This window comes from Acomys russatus, chromosome 15 (genome assembly GCF_903995435.1).
Source record: "Acomys russatus chromosome 15, mAcoRus1.1, whole genome shotgun sequence".
NCBI classification, from domain to species: domain Eukaryota; kingdom Metazoa; phylum Chordata; class Mammalia; order Rodentia; family Muridae; genus Acomys; species Acomys russatus.
This window is the reverse complement of record NC_067151.1, coordinates 52,147,197-52,168,851: the sequence shown is the minus strand read 5'-3', so window position 1 is coordinate 52,168,851 and position 21,655 is coordinate 52,147,197. Positions and strand designations below refer to the sequence as shown.

The window sequence follows — 21,655 nt, the reverse complement described above, 5'->3', positions numbered from 1 at the left end:
AAAGAACTTCCATAGCAACAAGTACACCACACACAACCAAAGACCTAGCAATCCAAGTTTTCTAAATGTTAGATATGATCATAACATCAAAAAATTAGGAGATATACAGTAATGACCAGTGCATTAAAATTAGTTTATTCTTGTTTACTGGAGCATCCTATTATCAAATCCAGAAAGTATATAACCTAGGTAGATAAATTATTATCTATTATGCATACCATTTAAAAATATATGCATCTATATCCTTGGTAATAGACTAAGAAGTTTCTAAAAATCTCTAGATGAAAAAACCTATTGTCTATTTATGTCTATATCAGTATATGTCCACTGATAATTTCATAGTTCAGCAAAACACATTTTATTATTATGCATAAATGAACAGAAGAAAGCAAATAAGTCAATTTATTTTAGTTGTCTTCAAAACTGAAATTGTATGGGTGTCACAGAGACAAAAATAATTAAACCTGTTCTTATTATTTATTTTCTCTTTTGATATCATCACATTTCACTCTATAAAATTGTTACAAATAAGAAAAATTTTACACACACACACACACACACACACACACACACACACACACTCGATCACTACCAACAGATCCAAAAGTAATAGCAATATATCTAAGAAGGAGAAAGCTAGTGTCGCAGGCACAGTTGACTGACTTCTGGAGATTATTTGTTAAATCTTAATGAAAATACTGAGTGATTTTAGAATCTTATAGAGTAGAAAGATGGAGGTTCTTACTCTCTTTTTATTTTGTTACCAAGAACAATTCAAAATACAACTACCAAATAGAATGCTTTTATGGTACCTAGATTTTATGATATATCTTTATAAAAGAGTCAAGCCTTTCCTAAATAGGTTGTGTTGCCAAATACCCCAGGAATCCTAAAAATATACAAAAACAAAACAAAACAAAACATCTGAACTGTCTCTTGTTACTGTAGTTGTTTTGATATCCCATGTTTCCATCAAGTGTCTTCAATAAAGCATCTGAGCCACTGAAGCCAATCTGGCTTGTACAGCAGGGAGAGAAATTCAATTACCTTTTTAGGTACAAGAGTGGACACTGGAAAGGAAGAAAGAACAGCATGAGGGACGTTTCAGAAACAAAAAACCAGCTTCTTACAGTAGTTGCAGGAAGTGTTCTGAGCTGCTTGAGTGGACTTGATAGGCATAGACTAATTAACATAAGTATCAAAAGAAGTGTTGCACACATGAGAGAACATGTAGGATTTTTTTTTCTCCTGGCAGCAATTTATGTAACAATGTGTGTATATATGTATGTATGTATGTATGTATGTATGTATGTTTGTATGTATGTGTATCAAGGAGTTTGACCCTGACTTATCTCACTGGTAGATGAGCTTTACTGTAGGAGGTGCTAGCATGGTGGTACTCTTAATCAAAAGATGCAAGATGAGGAAAGGGCAAATTATTTTCATCTCTGTGGCGACATCACAGTGTTAATTTAGAATACAACCAAAACAGGCGGCGCCTGCTAGTCAGGCTGGCAGTGGCCGCCCTGGGTCGCATCCCTGCGGACGGCATGGCAGGACCTAGGCCTGTGGTGCTGAGCGGGCCATCAGGATCAGGGAAGAGCACCCTACTCAAGAAGTTGCTCCAGGAACATGGAAGCATCTTTGGCTTCAGCGTGTCCCATACTACAAGGAACCCACAGACCTGGAGAGGAAAATGGCAAAGATTAAGACTTTGTGACCAGGGAGATGATGCAGCGTGATATTGCAGCAGGGGACTTCATTGAGCATGCTGAGTTCTCGGGGAACCTGTATGGGACAAGTAAGGCAGCTGTTCGGGCTGTGCAAGCCGTGAACCGCATCTGTGTGCTAGATGTCGACCTGCAAGGTGTGCGCAACATCAAGAAGACTGACTGATCTGCGTCCCATCTACATCTCTGTGCAGCCCCCCTCTGCTGGACGTGCTGGAGCAAAAGCTGCGACTGCGCAACACTGAGACTGAGGAGCATTTGGCAAAGCGGCTGGCAGCTGCACGGGCTGACATGGAGAGTAGCACGGAGCCTGGACAAAGCCTATGCTACACTGAAGCAGGCGCTCTCTGAGGAAATCAAGAAAGCTCAAGGAACTGGCCATGCCTGAGGACCGGCTTCATTCCATGGAGTGATGCCTGTGCTCCACATCTGCCTGGGTTATGAGGATGGAGAGGGCACCAAGGACTTGTAATAGGCTTCCGCTGTGGATTAGGAGGAGCTGCCCCTGGTCTGGCCACACGGTGGCTCTGCACCCTGGCCTAGCTTGCTCAGGCTGAAGGACTCTCAAGTGTACCTACATCTATTCTCCCTGGCTGTCCTTGTCCCTATCTCTGTCCCTCCTGCTGGAGCAGGACTGACATCCTAATAAAGCAACTATTGGGCTAGAAAAAAAAAAAAAAAAAAAAGAAAGATTACAACCAAATAGTTTTATTTTCTTGGCTCATTTACACGTATGACATGTAAATGTGTTTCCCCAAACTATATAAATATCAGTCGATGTGTGCTGATATAAACAACAGCAGACATTAAAGTGGTTCATCAAGAGGCTTTTAGAATCTACTAGCTAGTCTTGTGCTGGAGACACATACATATCACTGCATTTTATATTACGCATGGTAGATAAAGAAAAATTCATCTCTTGTATGTCGTTTCTAAACTTGATGACATGGTAGCCAAGACTAAAGACATTTGAAATGTCTTGAACATTATTGTAGGTTGTAAGAGTCTCCTCATAGCCTAAGAATTTTTAATTGTAAAAGAAAAAAGTTTCCGCATTTGACTCTTCAAGAACATGCCGTTCTTTAATTTCCCATGGTGTCTGTATTTGCTGTGGCAAGAAAGAAACATATCAGGTTAAGGTACATGCTTTTATATTTTAAAATCATACTCATCATGATTAAATCAACCTCTTAGCATACTTTGAACAATGTTACATAACAGACATTCGGCTCATAATAGGAAACAACAAAGGTAATTGAAAAAAATCATTGCAATTTAAAATCAATAAAACTAGGCAAGATTAAAATATTGCAGCAACAATTGCTTTATAGCAGTTAGAAGGATTAAGTTGCTTTTTATCAATAAACATCTACTCCTGCTCCGTGAGCCTCAGCTAGAGTTTAAAGATCTTTCACTTGAATATTTTCATTAGTGAAATCCTTGGGCCATACTGGGGTACAGCATTGTGAAAACTCAGTGGTTATGAAATAAGCTTTTCCTCTGCTCACAAGGACCGCGTGCTTGTCTCTGTGTCAGGTGCTCCTCTGGCTGGCCAAGATGACTCTGTTCCCTGTGTTTCGGCTCTTCTTGGAACAGAGGTTACTGGGTTGTCCTCTTCCTGTGAGGAATGGTCAGAAGGAGGTGTGGCCCAATGTAGCATGTCACTGCCCACTCCGAGCAAGGGTGTTAACCTTCCAGTGATATCAACAAGCCACATGCTCACACTTGAAGTCAAGGGGCAGAAATGGATTTTTTTTAACCTCCACCCAAGCAATGAAGCCAAGGCAACAGGACTGTGGAAATATACCCATGCTCCAGCACACAGGAAAGCATCAATAGCTGGGATTGGACGAGCACTGCTGCTTTAATCCCTCTGGTGGATACATTCGGTTCTCTGCTAATTGACAATGAAGGTAACGCTGAATATGTCAATAGAGAAAGTCATAAGAAAGTCCTTCTGACCCTAATGTTAATATTTTTTACTCCAGAATTCACGCCGCTATGATATGATAAGCATTTTGTTGTTATTTTAAAGTGTGGGAGGGAGGGAGGAATGGGAGGATACAAAGGATGGAATAACAATTGAGATGTAATATGAATAAATTAATAAAATATATTTAAAAATATGCCACTGGTGGCCTATTTTAATGAGCATTTTTCTTTCCAGTGGGATGTCCTTTTCGCTGACATATGTTCTCAGCATTAACAGGCTGGTAAAAAAGTTGTTCCCAAATCTTCCAATCTTGGTGCATACCTTTTCTACGAAAAGCCAGCTGGGCTAGTAGTGGAAAAGCAGCTCCTAGTGTGGCTGCCTACGTTATGGGTACTGCTATGATTTAGATAAATGCAATTGATAAGGGATTGGCTCTGGTGCAGTGAGTAGGAAAGAAAAAGACCTACACACAGTGTGCTTCTGTAGGGAGTCCTTAAGGCATTGAAGGTGCCCTATTTCACAAGGGTTATATAGATGGCTTACCTCTATAATAAGTAGACATTGGGGTGTGCCCAATAGTGGTCTAGCTAGAGTGTATGACCCTTCTGTTTTTAAATGAATTATATTCTTTTCACTAGTATATATGGCTTTTCTACCCCCTGCATCCTTGACAATGTTTGCTATTTTGTTTCCTTGGTGATAACCATTCTGAATGGGATAATATGGATCCCCAGTCAGTTTTGGTTGCTATTTCTGTGGTGGCCAAAGTTGTTGAGCACACCACTGGGTATTTATTGGGTATTTGTAGTCTTCAGGTGAAAAGGGTTTGCTTAGTTATTTGAGTGTATATTTTCTCCTAATTTTACATATTCTGGCTAGTAGTAACTGATTGAATATCTGACAAAGAATTTTCTCTATTCCATGGGATGTAGTCATACTATGCTAATTATTTCCCTTGTGTACAGCAAACTTAAATTTAAGGTAATTCTGGTGACTAATTCTTATTTTTCATCATTATTGTGTGTATATGCATGACGCGAGTGTGTGCTGAATGCAACTGCCTATGCTGTCTTTTTTTTTTTTTTTTTTATGCTGTCTTAATTAAGTTAAAAGACTTGGAAAGACTCAGCCCACTAAAGACAGCCCCATTCCTAAACCCGGCAATCCTAGCTACAGGTGGGGAAATGAGGCTGAGCACCATCAAGCAAGCATACAGGAACATACTCCTCTCCCTCCACTCTTAGGATGTGATATAACTAGGTATTTGGAATTTCTGCCACCTTGACTTCCTTGCTCTTGTGGACCTGTAACTGTGGACCATGGTAGACTCTTCTTCCCCTCAGTGACATTTTTTTCAGGATATTTTATCACAGCCACAGTGATGAAACTCGAACACGGGTGTAGAGTTGTGATAGTGGTCCCTTGCGATCTTGTGTTATCAGCTGCATGTTTTACTTTTCTCTGCTTGTTTTTTTTTTTTTAAAGGCATATTCTTTATACTGTTGCTTGCTAGCGCCATAATCATTATTTTTGAGACAGGATCTGTGGCTCTCACCTGTCCCTACGGTCATTGGCCACTGGTCCTCAGGAACAAGGGAGCAGAAGTGACGAACTAGGATTTGGATGGCTTCCAAATATGATGGTATATTCCTGGAACCATTTCAGTGAGATAGCTCAACTTTATTCAGAGTGCACAAAGGCTGTACAGTCCTTGGGGAGTGAGTAGGGGTTTCACAGGATTGGTGTATGTAATTGGTGTTTTAATTTGCATTTGGCAGCAAGATCCTATCATATGGATGGAAACAGAGTACCTGATTATCTTCTAGGAGCACGGAGGGAAGTGCTAGCAGGGAACTGTGGGTAAGGTCACATACCAGATATGATTAGAGGCATCTATGTAAGTCAGGCAGGGAGTAGGAGGCCCTACTGGGGAGAGAGACCCCCATGTAGCGCCTAGCTCAGAGAGGCTCTCCAGACCTGGAGGACTGCAACCTCAAACATCAGGGGGCTCCAACCAGGGTATCACTTTGTAACCCAGGCTGACTGTAAAAATATCTATATTTCTTCTTATGCTTCCAGAATGCTGAAATTATAGCTGTGTGCCATTACATCCTGCTGATCATTTTTTGTCGCTGTTAATTTCCTTCTGTTTCACTTTAATCTCTTCTACTAATTTTGTATTTGTTTTGTTTTCACGTTTCTAGGACTTTGAAATGCATCCTTAAACTGTTCGTTTAAGATTTCTATTTTTAATTTAGATATTCATTGCTGTACACCTCCTTCTTATGGCTTATTTTGCTATATTCCACATGTTTTGGTATGTTAGGCTTCCATTTATTTTGAGGACAATTTTAGGTTTTTCTTTAGATTTCTTCAGTGATCCTTTGTTCATTTGTTTAGTTCCCATGTGCCTTTATAATAGCTAGATCATGCTTATCGATTCTATTTTATTGTACTAAGAAAAGATGCCTAGTTTGGTTTTGACCTTTTTGTATTTATTGAGACTTGCTTTGTAGCCTAATATTGGTCTACTTTTAGGTACAGTGTCATTTAGTGGAGAAAGGTTTGTATGTTCCAAACTGAAGAGTGAAATGTTCAAAATGTCCTCTGAGCGTCTGTTGGTTTCATTTGGTCTGTGGCGTACTTTAATCCTGGTGATTTTGTTGACAGTTTTATCTGCATCTTCGCTCTGTTGGAGAAAGCAGGGTGCTGATGTCCTCAAAAATTTTTCTACTACAGCCAATTACTGCCTTTAGGTTTAATGATGTTTTATAAAAGTGATTGCTATAGTACTGTCAGTATGTTTATCATCATCGTGTCTTATTGAATTAACCCATTGATTGTTACATAATTGCATTCATTTCTTTTTAACATTGTTATCCAAAGCCCATTTTGTTTTATGTAGATACAGCTCCTTCTGCTCATGCATTTGCCTACCACTTTCTTGGGTTATCTCTTTTGATCATTTTTATCTGTCTGTATGTGTCACTGAGTAATATAGGAGTCTGTGTCTTTACATATGCTTATCTGTGCACGTCTCTTTCTCTCTCTTTATGTTTGTATGTGTCTTTCAAGCAAATCATTTGGTTTTCTAAAGTCCATGTTGACAATCCGTATTCTATTTATTTTTGATGTTATTTAAACAATTCACTTTACAGCCTGATTGCAATCCCCTCCATCCTCTCCTCCCAGTCCCACCCTCACACCCCTCCCCCATTCTTCCATCCCCTAATCCTCAGCGAAAAGGAAGCTTCCTGTGGGTACCAACTCACTCTGGTATATCAAATCTCAGCAAGACTAAGTATATCCACTCCCACTGAGACCAGACAAGGCAGTCCAGATATGTGAAAGGATCCAAAGGCAGACAACAAAGTCAGAGACAGCCTCTGCTCTAATAGTTAGGGGGCACCCACACGAAGAACAAGCTGCTCTTATGCTACATATGTGTAGGGGGCCTAGGTCCAGCACATGCTTGCTCTTTGGTTGGTGGTTTAGTCTCTGTGAGCCCCAATGGGCCCAGGTTAGTTTACTCTGTTGGTCTTTTTTTGTGGTGTCTTTGACTCCTTCAGTTTCCTCTACCCTTCTTCCCACTCTTCCAGAAAACTCCCTGAGCTTAGCCTATTGTTTGACTGTGGGTCTCTGCACCTGTTTCCATCAGCTTCTGGATGAAGCCTCTGAAAAGACAGTTCTGCTAGGCGCCTGTCTGCAGGCGTACTGGAGTATCATTAATAGTGTCAGGCGGTGGCTCTCTGCCATGAGGTGCGTCTCAAGTTGGGTCAGTCATTGGTTGGCCATATATTCTATCTCTGATCTGTCTTGTTCCCCTGTACTACTTGTAACAGGACAAATCTTGGGTCCAAGGTTTTGTGGGTGGGCTAGTGCAGTCCTCCCTCCACTGGAAGTCCTGCCTGGCTTCTTTAGGCTCCATATTCTCCACTGCTAGAAATCTGAGCTAGAGTCACCCCCATAAATCCTGAGAAGCCTGCCTCCTACTGGTTTCCATTCTCTCTCCCAGACTTCTCCCCTCCCCACCTCTGATCCCTATTCCCTGCTTCTTCTCCCTATCACTCCCTCACCCAGTTCCCTTTCTCCATCTACTTCAGATGTCTCTTTTATTTCCCCTTATGAGTGAGATTCAAGCATCCTCCCTTGGGTCTTCCTTGGTACTTGGCTTCTTTGGGTATGTGAATTGTAGCCTGTTTATCCTGTACTTTATGGTCAATATCCACTTATAAGTACATACCATGTGTGTCTTTCTGGGTCTGGGTTACCTCACTCAGGATGTTATATTCTAGTTCCATCCATTTCCTGCACATTTCATGATTTCTTTGCTTTTAATAGCTGTGTAGTATTCTATTGTATAAATGTACCATATTTTCCTTATCTATTCTTCAGTCGAGGGATATCTAGGTTGTTTCAAGTTTCTGGATATTTCAAATAAAGCTGCTTTGAACATAGTTGAGCAAGTGTCCTTGTGGTATGGTAAAGCATCTTTTGGGTGTATGCTCAGGACTGGCATCTTCAAAAGTGGTGCTGGTCTAACTGGATGTCTGCATATAAAAGAATGCAAATTGATCCATATTTATCACCCAGCACAAAACTCAAGTCCATGTAGATCAAAGACCTCAGCATAAAACAAAATACACTTAATCTAATAGAAAAGAAAGTGGGGAATGACCTTGAACACACCAACAGCTCAGGAACTACGATCAACAATTAATAAATGGGACCTCCTGAAACTGAACATCTTCTGTAAGGCAAAGGACACCATTAATAGGAAAAATGGCAGCCTACAGAATAGGAAAAAAAACTTAACCAACCCTATATTTGACAGAGTGCTAATATCCAAAATATATAAAGAATTCAATAAATTAAACAGCAATAAAGTAATAATCCAATTAAAAAATAGCATACAGAACTAAACAGAATTCTTAACAGAGAAATTTCTAATGGCCGAGAAATACTTAGAGAAGTGTTTAATGTCCTTAATCATCAGGGAAATGTAAATCAAACTGACTGTGAGATTACATCTTATACCCGTCTGAATGGCTAAAATAAAAAAACTTCAAGTGACAGCACATGCTGGTGAGGATGTGGAGCAAGAGGAACAGTCTTCCATTGCTGGTGGGAGTTCCATGCTGATGGTGCATGGCATAGTGGCTCTGCACCCAAGATTATGTCCATGCTCTGCAGGGCTATTTTCTAGGGGTTGTGGAGAGAAGAATGTAAATTTTTTCCTCAGGAGCAAACTTTAGTGCTGAATACACATGGAACACTTCACTAGGATCTAAGCATGTGTTGACGTGTGACTTTTCTTTCCAGAGGGTCGTCAATGTTTGTAGAGATGACATGGTGCCACTTTGATCTCCCGTTGCTCCAATAAAGGAGTACACTTGCCAGGAAACTAGGGTCATGGCTGTCAGTGCATCCTATTTCGCTCTATGAACTGTCTTTGGCTTCTGTGTCTTAGAAATATTTTTTCTTTCCCTTGTTGGTTTCCAGTTCCAGTTACTCTAGAATACAATTTATTTGTTTTCTTGATAATTTGGGGAATATTAGAGGAAGAAGAGGAGAAGAATGAAGATATAAGTACTAGATATTTCTTATTACAAATTTTTTTTTATCTCCCTGGTATTGATTACCAATTTCACCCAAATATGTTCAGGAAAAGAATCAGGCATAATTTCACTCTTGTTACATTGTAAAACATGTTTGAATTAGCTCAGGATCTGTCTTAGAGACCATTGGATCAGTAGCTGTTGAGTGGGACATTCCAATACAGTAGGACCATTTGGCTCATAATCTATCAAGTTTTTTTTGTTTTCTCATTATTTTTGTTTGGATGATCTGTTCATATAACTGAGATGCTTCATTTCTTACTTTTAATCTATTGTAGTCCATGTAGTCCTTCAGCTCTGTCAAGGTTTGTGTGGAGTATTTCAGTGATCTGGCTTTAGGCCCATTTATATTTGTCAGTTTCTACAAAGATAATACTTTTATCAGACAACAATTTCACCTGTGACATTCTGTCTTAAAGTATAGGTTACCTCATGTATTCACAGAACCCTAGGAATTCCCTATTCCCACATTCATAGAACACGTTTTCTATTCTTTTGCTTCTAGCTCACATGTGCACTTAAATCTAAAGTGAACATCTCTTGCTCATTATATAGTTTGATGTTTGTTGGTATATGCACTCAACTACTCTATATTTAACTGTCAAATTAAATCCATTTATATTTAACATAATAACTGGTATTAAATACTGACCTCTGCTTTATTTCTTTTTTATTCTACTGCTTATCTTTGACAATTTTTAGTAACTTTTTGTTTTTTATCAATTAATTTAAATTTTTGGTTATATGTATGTAAAATTTTTCATAGTATAATAGCCCATTTGCTCTGACATAAACTGAATTGCAAAATTCTATAATTTTACCCTTATCAAATAGTTGTGTTATTAATGCCCAAATTCATGTCTATTATACTATATACTATTAGTTAATTATTTAGCTACGGGTAATCTTTGTCCTTTTAATTACATGTTTATCATCACTAGTGAAATACATGCTTTCATGCCACTGTTTTGTTTCCTTAGCCTCCAGTTGAAGAACTTTTGCTAATATTGTCTGTAAGGAATTTCTCATGGTGGTGGTCTTCTCAGCTTCTGTCTTTCTGTAAAAGCTGTGGTTTTACTTAAGTTTGGAGGACAGCTCAAAAGGTCACTTTGAAAATGGGAGTTTATAAATTACTAGTACATAATTTTTTTATTTCTGAAATATCTACTGTGTATTGGAAATCTCCTTAGCTTTAAGGGATATGGTAAATGAATGAATGAATGAATGAATGAATGAAAACTGAAGGATGATAGTTTGTAAGGTTCTTTCAATTTAAAAAATGGTTTTTATTATTACTTCAATTTTTAAAAATTAATTTATTTAAACAAAAAGGTAAGAACTTCTGGGATTTATCCTATCACCCCAAAGAAGTCTTTTTTCCACTAATGAAATATACTGATGGCTTGATATAAGAAACAAAAGCCTAAGTAGTTTTTCCAATCCTAATATCCTTCATAGACAAGGTTTTGGTAAATTATATATTAATAGAAAATAAACAAAGAATCTGTTTTAAAAGTAAAATTCTTTAGTTAAGTGCAGGAGCAGAATAATTGAATTAGAAACTGGTGTGATTGTTTCTCAGGCCATTTAAAACTCGCTAACGAGCTTTTCATGAGTGCTCAGACACAGCAGAAACATGCTCACCAGGACATTGTTCTCAGAACGTGAGTAATAAGCACAAAAACAGATTAGACAGTAAGGAAAAGAGCAGCAGAAACTCGCTGCATGTGTATAATTTTCCAGACTGAAAATGACCCTCAACCACCACTTTAACTCTTTAAACCTGCCTGTGGAATATTCAGTAGAGACACTGGATAGAATCTAGTAATCCCTGTGATGGAAAAATTGGATTTTGGGCCGATCAGATTTGCTTATGTGGTCAAAGCAGGAGATGCAATCATCCCTAAAGATAACGAGGGTCCCAGCAGTCAATCAATAAGGAGAGATAAGAAGAAGGAGCCCAGTTTCAGAAGATAAGGTTGAACGATGACATGATGTTATTTTTTACGCTTAATAACAATTGCCAGGAAGAATGACGCCCTTTTTGGTCCCCTTCTACTCTTTGTGTAGAACTATGCAGGATCTGGTAAGCAAAGCAAAAAAAAAAAAAAAAAACCAAATCAGATTGCCATCAAGTGTAGCACCAGAAGTGGTGTCAATTATTAACTATGTACAGTGTGTAAATATGTGAATATGTGCAGTTCCTCTGTGGGTTGTTTTTCAGATGACAGTTGCTTCTATTCTAGTTAGGATTTTTTTTTTCGAGGCAGGGTCTCTCTGTGTAGACTTGTCTGTCCTGGACTCACTGTGTAGTCCAGGCTGGCCTCGAACTCACAGCTGTCCGTCTGCTTCTGCCTCCCAAGTGCTGGGATTAAAGGCGTGCGCCACCCATGCCTGGCTCCTAGCTAGGAATTTTTATGGGAACCAGAGATCTTCCTGAGCTTTAGCCTGGCATATGACAATCCAGAGGAGCACATTTCTACTTTCTTCTGCAGCTAGGTGTGATCATACAGCTGATGACAGTGAGGCATGACCACTTCCATCATTGGAGAAGGTTCCTTAGAGGGAGGTTTCTTATCTTCAAGGGCTAAATTGTGGAGCTAAAAAAAAAAAAACAGGTGAAAGGTGACAGACAAGGTAAAAACAAAACAATAAAAGATGTTTTTTGTTGAGTAGGGCCAATGGTGCTTTTTCTTAGTCCTCGGATTCCTGGGGAAGCTGGAGAGCACAGGGTGCCCAGGTGCACCTGCCTTTGCTCTTCGGAGCTCTGGGGAAGCTGGCTGTGCAGAAGCTTCCCCTGAGATCTGGAAGCATGGAGGACTGAGAAAACAAGACGGACAAACAGGTACGTGGGTGGGTCAGCTTGCTTTATGCCATCAAGCAGTGACTAAACAAGCTGGCTGGTGAGGAAACAGGTGGATCCATGCTTAAGTGTAGCACTCTTACCTGTTAGATACTGGTGAAAATCTTCCTGAAATTATACTCTTCCAGTTGCAGGCCAGGGCTAACCAATCTCTCACATTGACTTTCCAAGCAGAGACTGTTTCTCAGTCTTACTGTCTTACTATAGCAGAACCACAGGTTAGGTAATTCTAAAGGAAGTAAGCTGGTTGATTGGTTTGAGGCTTTGTAGATTGGAAAGGGCAGGTGCTGGCACTTGCCCAGCCTCTGGGAAGACATTTTGGGTAGTAGCATACTTTGGTGAAAGGCACAAAGGCAAGAGGGCTATGATTCACCTGAGAGATCTCAGGAACAAATTCAAGGGCACACTCCCTTGATGCTTAGCATTCGTGCACTGGACCAGAACCCTTATCATGTTTGCACAGGGGGTGTTGATTTTCCTATGGTGGCGTCTTGATGAACATATAGAAGCTTGACCTATTACTTAAGTTTTACTGTGTGCACCAGTCCTTCAGGTGAATAGGTTATTAATATTTTGTCCTATTTTAGTATTTTATCTGCAAGCAAAACCATACTTATACAAATTAAGTATAAGCAGAAGAAATCAGTTCATTTGCATTTTCATTTGCATTAAGCATAAAATGCATAATGATTTGATAATGTTGAAAATACTATAAACATAATTATATATTTACTTCATATTACAATTACTTTTGCCACATACTTTCCTACTCAACATTTACATGTTTCATTGAAAATTAAAAATTTGCTTCATATTCTATATTACAGTTTTACTGAGTTATGCAATGTTCCTTCTTATTAATCCAACCTTTTACTTTTAAGTAATAATAGAGGTGCATGTAGTTGAAATAAAACATAGAGCTTTTGTGCACATGCACGTGTGTATACACAAGGATGTCCATGTTTATCTTCAGTAAAATGCAAGTCTTTCTCATGTAGATCACAGTAGGTACCATTATAATCAAGGAAGAAAATGTTTCTCTAAGTACAGGGCTTCCCTGTGCTGCATTTTATAACAGAAAAGCTCCCCTTCCATTGACATACTCCTACTCCTCCATGCCAAAATCTTTGAACATTTGCAAGTTCCAGGCTTCAGCATTATATCCTCTTTTATTGGTGAGCAGTGTTCATGATGCACCATTAGCCTAATCTCTACCATTAGGTAGAGATTTGGCTAATAGAAATAGAGATGCTATAAAAATTTGTGTTTTCTGATGTAAACATTATTTTTTAAGATATTGAATTCCATTGCTGGGTTATATGATAATTGCATGTTTATCTTTATAAGAACCTATCAAATCATTGGTATCTAATAAAATCATGAGAGAACAATTTTCTCTCATGGTCACCAGCCTCTATTGCTGTCTCTTGAGCTATCCTGGTAGGTGCAGTATTCCATTTACATATTTATTTTCCTGCAATATAATAACTTGGTAACATGATAAATCACTTTGTGAGCTAGTTTTTGTATGTAGACCCTCTTAAGCAAAACGTCTATTGCTTATTTTCTCTTTAGATTTTTTATTATTGAGTTATGATAGGTAGATTTGGGCCCAGGGGTCCTGCTCAAACTATGGCACCAGCCGAGGGCAATACAAGCCGTAAACTTCAAACCCCTATCCAGATCTAGCCAATGGACAGGACATTCTCCACAGTTGAGTGGAGAGTGGGGTCTGACTTTCACATGTACTCTGGTGCCTTATATTTTACCAAATCCCCTGAATGAGGAGACCTGGTGGCACTCAGAGGAAGGATAGCAGGCTACCAAGAAGAGACTTGATACCCTATGAGCATATACAGGGGGAGGAAGTCCCCCTCAGTCACAGTCATAGGGGAGGGGAATAAGGGGAAAATGGGAGGGAGGGAGGAATGGGAGGATACAAGGGATGGGATAACCATTGAGATGTCATATGAATAAATTAATAAAATATAAAAAAAGAAAGTTCTTGATATAATCTATAAACTTATTTTTGGTCAGATATTTCTCCCAGTTTACACTTTGTAATTTCATCTTCTTATAGGTTAATTGATGGGGAAAATACTTTTGATTTTGATGTTGAATATAGTAATGTATGATTTTTTTGGAATCCTGCTTTTGGGTCTTGAATTCTTTTCTTAGACCCACGTCCTGTTGACTTTAGTCTACTTTTTTTTTTTTTTACAAAGAAAGTTTTAATGCTTTGCATGTTTTATACCTAAGCTTGCTGCCTAGAGCAACGTGGTTCAATAGAAAACACCTCAGAATTAGCGTGAATGGTGTCACATTGGATGTGTTTTTCCACTGTATAATTGTCAGATCTGTCTGCTGACATGTAATGTACTTTGTGCTCGGATGCTGAGCATTGTTGGATAAGTGAGAAGTTGTTGGCTGGGACAGAAATAAGCCCAAGTGTTTGTGAAATGATGTCCCCTGAATTAAGCTTTATTGCATTTCCCCCATGGTCTTTTTTTTCTTTGATCTGAATAATTTGAAGAGTGAGAAACAAAGCAGAGAGACCTTATAGCAATGATATGGTGTTTTCTTATTGTATTTCTAGAATTTGGGGGGAAATGATACTTTCAGTGGTGGGAAGGACTTTGAGTAGTGCTTTAAAGGAATTTCAGGGAAAATGCTTCCCTTTTAGATTTGCAGTGCAAATCTACCGTGAAGCTTCTTTGTCACAGCAGCATTTCCCTGGCTGCGTTCCATCCAGCTTTTCAGAGGATCACATACATCTCCAACTCAGTTCCAAAGGACATCTGATGCTGAATGCTCTTACTGCTTTCATTTTTGCCAAATTTTGCTTGACTCACAAAGTTAGGCCATGAGACATGCCTTTTAGCTACCATGAATTACTGTCCATGTACTAAAGACAGTTCATTTCCTGACAGCCAACATATATGTGCTTTCACAAAGGTTTCCAAGCTTCCACTTCTGGACCTAGAAAGCAAAAATACCACATGCACAGTGCCTTCACTGTCCTGTAGGTGGCTCTTCTCCTCAGCTTTGAAAGAGTTTGGTTTCATAGTCCCCAGCTGGTGCAGGAGCCTCTTCCCAGGCAAAGCAACATCTAATTTTCAAGCACTTCGGTGCTGATTTGGGTCCCTTCTGAAGTTGCCTTGAACTTCTGCTCAGTTTTTTTTTTTTTTTTTTGCCTTCCGTTTATGTGAAGGGGTCCTCCTATTGCTCATAAATTATGTTAATTACTTGCAATCACATCAGTCTCCACTCTAATAGTTTGCGCATGCATGCATACATTTAGAAACTACTTATTGGTATTTATATACTGAGTCTGTCTAAATATATTACTTATATAAATAAAGCATTAGGATTCAAATAGGGCACACATTTTTTTTGCCATTCCTCAACTGAATGATTTCATATAAACAAAATATTAACTTTGAGTCCGTTTAAACTGCGTTTTATTTGACGCACAGGTAAATTTGCTACAGCTGACCGTTTCTAAAATGTCATTAATGTGAATGTTAAGCAGCAGGAAGAAAAAAGGAGAAAAAGGGCAGAAGGGACTCAGCAAAGGGACTCTTTTCATTCATAGACCAAGCATTTAATGCTTATTTTCCTACTCTCCTTAGATTTTTGCTTCCTAATATTTTGACAATATTAATTTTCAATTATATTTTCACTGTATTATAGGATTTTTAAAGTGAAAATACAATTTATGAGTCAGACACTATGATATTCTTAATAAAATGTTAGCATGTCAAGCCTTCAAGTCTGGCTTATAGCTAACGAACATAGAAAAATTAATATATATTAAGAGTTAATAATCTTTTTAGTGTATCATAAGAAAATTTTGAAAATGTTATTGTCTCTAGGTTTAGAATATCCTGTGAGCTCAGAACTAATGTAGTTACCATTATATCTAATAAACAATGAAAAGGGTCCACTTCCTCCTTCCAGAGTTTATATGAATAGCAATCACACATTAGATGGAGGAAAAAGTTTCTACAGCTGCTTGGCATATTTTGTCACTAGACCACAAAGAGGTGACAAAGAGGTGAATCTTGAGAGTGACGACAGAGTGTAAGGAGTCCTCATTTTCCAGATCTCTTTATTGCTGCTTCCGACCTGAAACTCTGAAACAACTAGAGGCAGCGTTGGAGTGCATCATGACATAAAGGATAGGTAACGACTTAATAAATGAGGCACTAGGCCCTCAGAAAATGAGGCCAAAAATTGGCAAATGAGACCCCATCAAAGCAAAAAGTGAAGGAAACTATCAATCCAGTGAGGATAGAAGAAATGTCTTTGTTGGCTATACATTCAACAGAGGATTAATATCTTTCTTTGCTTCTTTGTTTGAAAGAGAAAGGGGGTGGAGAGGGAGAGGGAGAGGGAGAGGGGATAAGGTTGGGTTGGAAGGAAGATGGGGAGGATCCAGGAGGAGTTAAACGAGGGGGAAAAAGAAATATATTATATGAATTTTTTCTTCATAAAAGATGATTTAAAATGTTCTCAGAAGGGCTGGGAACAGATCTGAGTGGGTACAGTGCTTGCTCCGAAAGCCCGAGGTCTCAGTTTGATCCATAGAAGCCATATGAAAGCTGGCTATGATGGGACATTTCTGAGCCCCAGCTTGAGGAAAAAAGCTGGGAATGAGGGCATGTATCTGCACTGTAGCATTGGGGCACAAAGATCCCCTGAAATCATCTGTTTTCTATCTGACCACATGAACTAAATTTGAAAATAACATCAAGAGAAGCTACAGAAAATACACAAACTGATAGATATTAACCAAAAATCTGCTGAATAACAAAAGGGTCAATATGAAATCAAGAGGTAATAAATGCCCAGAGTTGAATAAAAATTAAGACAAAGTATGTTCAAACCTTTGGAATACAATGAAGACATTCTTAATCAGGAAATATATACCTTGAATATCATGAATTTTAAAAATTACAGAGAATCCAAATATCTTAATAATGTAATTTTATACTTTGGAAAAACAGGAACAAACCAAACCCCAAGCAATAAATGATGAGAAATAATTATGAGCAGGGCAGAAAACAAAAGTGAAAATAAAATAAAATGAATCAATGAAACTCACAGTTGATTCTTTAAAAAGATAAACGAAATTGAGGAACTCTTAACCAAATTAACCAAAAGAAAGAGAGAAAAAAACACAAACTAATAAAATTACAGATGAAAAGGGAAGCATCACAACATATTCCAATGAAATTCAGAAAATCACAAGGACTTACCTTTAAAATGTATATTTTACTACTAGAAAATACAGAGAGAGAGAGAGAGAGAGAGAGAGAGAGAGAGAGAGAGAGAGAGAGAGAGAGAGAGAGAGAGAGAGAGAGAGAGAGAGAGAGAGAGAGAGAAAGGGAGAGAGAAACAGAGGAGGAGAGGGAGAGAGAAACAGAGAGAAGGAGAGGGAGGGAGGGAGGAAAGGGAGGGAGAGGGAGGGAGAGAGAGAGAGAGAGAGAGAGAGAGAGAGAGAGAGAGAGAGAGAGAGAGAGAGAGAGATTAGACAGATATTTCTGGATCCATTTTAAGCCAAATGAGATAAACAATTTAAACATATCTACAGCATGAACATGAACGAGACTGAAGCAGTAGTAATTAAAAAATATTTCAACTAAATAAAAGTCTACTTTCAGAAGGTTCACTGCTGAATACTACTAGACATTAAGCACGAACTAATGCCAAAAATTCTCAAGTTATTCTACAGAATATAAAATGAAAAACTGCTTTCAAATTCATTCTATAAAGCCAGTATAATTCTGATACCAAAATGAGATAAAGACACAACAACAACAACAAAAAAGTGCTATAGCTCAATCTCCCTGATGAACTTGGATCCAAGAATTCTGAACAAGATTCTTCAAAGCTGAGCTAAATAATGTTCATTCACTGTGACCAAATTGACATCAATAATGTTCATTCACCGTGATCAAATTGACGTCATTCCAGAGATGCAAAGTTCTTTCAATATGCAACAAATAATAGACCCAAGGACAAGTCACATGACCATTTAATAGACTCAGAAAAAAAGGCCTTTGACACACAGTCTCTCAGGCCTTTCTTGACAAAAATCTGAGGAGAGGCTAGTGATGGGAAGACCATACCCTAACTTGACAAAGAGTGTACAAGACAGACCTGGCTGAAGCCAAGACCATGCTAAATTGAGAAAAACTCAACACATTTCCACTAAGCTCAGGAATAAGAAAAGTTATCTACTATTCCTACTCCTATAGTGTTTGAAGTCTTAGCTGGAGCAATAAAACAACAAAAAGAGTTAAAAGGAACAAAATAAGGAAAGAGGAAGTCAGTGTCCTATTTACAGATAATATGGTTTTATACAAAAGACTCCACAAAAAAGTTCTCAGAGCTGATAAACACATTCAGTCATATGGCAGGATACAAAATTAACATACAAATATTAGCATCCTTCCTGTGACAAACATACTGAGAACGAAATCAGGGAAATGATCACACTCACAGTAATTTCAAAATAATCACAGTAATCTAAATAAGAAACCTGGAATAAACCTAACCAAAGAGTTTGTAGGTACTTGATGAGGTGGTACCCAGCTCAAGGAAATAGGTCACTAAGAAGGGGCCTTTGAAGGTTACACCTGGCATCAGGTTTCTGCATTTTCCTGTCTGCTTCCCAGCAGGCCAGAAAGCAGATAGCTCCCCTGCACTGTCTGATGCTCTGCCCAAACACATGAGGCCAAAGTACCAGGAACACATGACTCTCTGAAATCACGAGCCCAAATAAATCCTTCCTTAAGTTGAATTTTGTGTTTTGGTAATAGCCATTCAAAGGTTGCTAGCATACAGCCAGCTGGGAAGGTAGAATTTATAAATGAAAAGGGGCGCATATAGGGCTTGACTGATCAGGTCTGGGCATTTGTCTTGTGTAGACATGATCTGATTAGTCGGCTCTGGTTGTTTGGAGCTGAACTGCTCTGACCGGTTGAGATTTAGTTACTTGCTTTAAGAATCCCCTCAAGTTAGTCTTCAGTTTACAAATATCATAAATTAGGTTGGTGCTTTCCAGGCATGTAGATAGTTTTAGACCAAGTCTCCCTAGAAGATCCCCAAATCACCCTTCTGAATGAAAAAAAAAAAAAAAAAAAAAAAAAAAAGAGACAAAAGCACTGTTGCTATAGAAAGTTAGGGGTGGCAGTGTGGGTGAGGATATGAATATCCATTCTCTTTAGAAGTGATGATTAAACAGTTCTGTGTCACGATTTGGGGAGTTATTAGATATTACACATACAAAATTCCATAGAGGCACAGGTGGAAGTACACTTATAGAGGCACAAGCACAAAAGTGCAAGTGAAACTGCTGAAGTCTTCTCCCTCCTCCGTTTATTCTTTAATTTTAAAATCTTTTGAGAAAGTGCAAAACATCTAGAACTTTTCTACGTTCTGCTGATGTGACACTGAATACAAAGACTATGTTTTTGTGGTTTTTGAGTATAGTACATTGGAAGAAAGTTTCACAGTAAAACAACTAGTTCTTGAAACAATTACCAGATTATAATTTCAATAAATGGCATGAAGACAACAATATCGAGCAATGAAAGAATGCAAAAGTTACAAAAGCAACCACAGATAACATACCAACACATATTTTGTTATATTCTCTCTGAACATAGTTTATATTTTCTAGAAATTGTAGATAGCAGTATAATTGAGTTCTGGTCAATAAATTATTAGTATAAATCATGTCTAGTATTTTCCAATTTATGTCATTAAACTCCTACTCTTTCCATTCTTTCTCCATAGGGCTTAAAATACATAAACTTGGTGATCCTTGAACTTATGTCCTGAAAGTGGCAGTCACAGATGAAACAGCTTGGCCTTTGAGGCATCAGGGGAACAAACTGATACACCAACCAAGGACATTGCAATCAGAGAACCTAGACGCCCTGTTCAGATGTAGCCAATGGACAGCTCATTCTCTACGTAAGGAAGGGGGACTGCCTCTGACATGAACTCTGGTGTCCATGATTTGATCACTGCTCCTTTGCAGAGAGGTCCTGTGGAACACATAGGAAAGGGATGCAGATGAGACATGATAGGTTGTGGTCAGACAGAAGGAGGACCGTCCTGGTCAGAGGTCTAGGGGAGGGGAATAGGGCCGAAGAGGGAGGGAGAGTGGGAACAGGATGATAAGAGTGAGTGAAAGAATAACAATCAGTATGTAATGTGAATTAATTATAATAAAATATGTGTAAAAAAGAAACTTATCAAAAGCTAATATTGTGTAATTACAGAACCAGTTCCTAATTTCGTTGCTAAAAATGTGACTCATTTGAAGGGCTTACATTGTAACATCACAAGTTTAAAAGAGAATACAAATTAAACTAGTTGCTTAAAAAAAGAGAAATTGAGGGCTGGAGAGATGGCTCAGTGGTTAAGAGCACTGTCTGCTCTTTCAGAGGTTCTGAATTCAATTCTCAGCAACCCCATGGTGGTTCACAGCCATCTATAATGAGATCTGGTGCCCTCTTCTGGTCTGTAGGCCAAATGCAGGCAGAAGCATTGTATATACATAATAAATAAATACATCTTTGTTTTAAAAATAAATTAAGTGGGGATTCAATAGGATTTTTTTGCCATCAAGTTGTCATAGGCAGTAAATGTCTTTATCAAATACTTGTTCCAACTCACAGCATAAACCAATGTTTTCCCAATTCCCAGGAATTTTATGCCTATATACAAATCACTGATTTCTAGGTCATATACCTTAAATAGTTGTTATGGATGGCATCACATTTCAAGTTTACTTGGAATCATAACTTAAGAATTGATTTCCATAACAGTTTTTTAGTTGTAGTTTCAGAATAAAAGGTAATAGGAGTTCTGTGGCTAAACCGAACATAAATTCATTTGTTTATACGTAACTGCTAAAGTCTTAATAGATTCTGGGAACTGCATCAGGCTTAGCTTCTGTGTGGGTGTTGTATCTTACTGTCATGCAGCAAAGTGGGAAGTTTCTGACTTCTCTATATAATGATTATATATTACAGAATCTTGTTAATATATAATTATTTCACAATAAAACTACAAAAGAATCTTATGTATTTATTCCTGCCAGAGAGCATGTTCTACTGAATTCTCTAATATTAAATAATTACTATCTTGAAGTTGTGATTATAACAATCACTTATTTGATTTCAAAGGGACGTAATCATTAGGCACAAAATTGTTAAATGCTAAAATATTCTGTTTGTTTTTGTAAGTATCTTATTTTGTAAGATAAGTAGATGACTTTTTGTATTCATCTACTTATCTACTTATTTGAGACAAGATCTCACCTCGTAGCCTAGAATCTGTGATTCTCCTACCCTATTGAATGCCAGGGTTGCAGGTGTCTGCCTCCATGGCCCTCTAGAAATGTTTAGTTTACATAAGCCTTTCAGGATTTTAAAGGTGTCACAGAAACCTTGGGACTTTTTCACCCGTAATTTCTTAGGGCTTTCTTTGT

At 38.2% G+C, this 21,655-nt stretch overlaps 1 pseudogene; it reads left to right on the top strand.

Moving 5' to 3' along the window:
- Positions 1-1,535: 1,535 nt before the first annotated feature.
- Positions 1,536-2,118, top strand: LOC127198930 (guanylate kinase-like; annotated as a pseudogene).
- Positions 2,119-21,655: the final 19,537 nt, after the last annotated feature.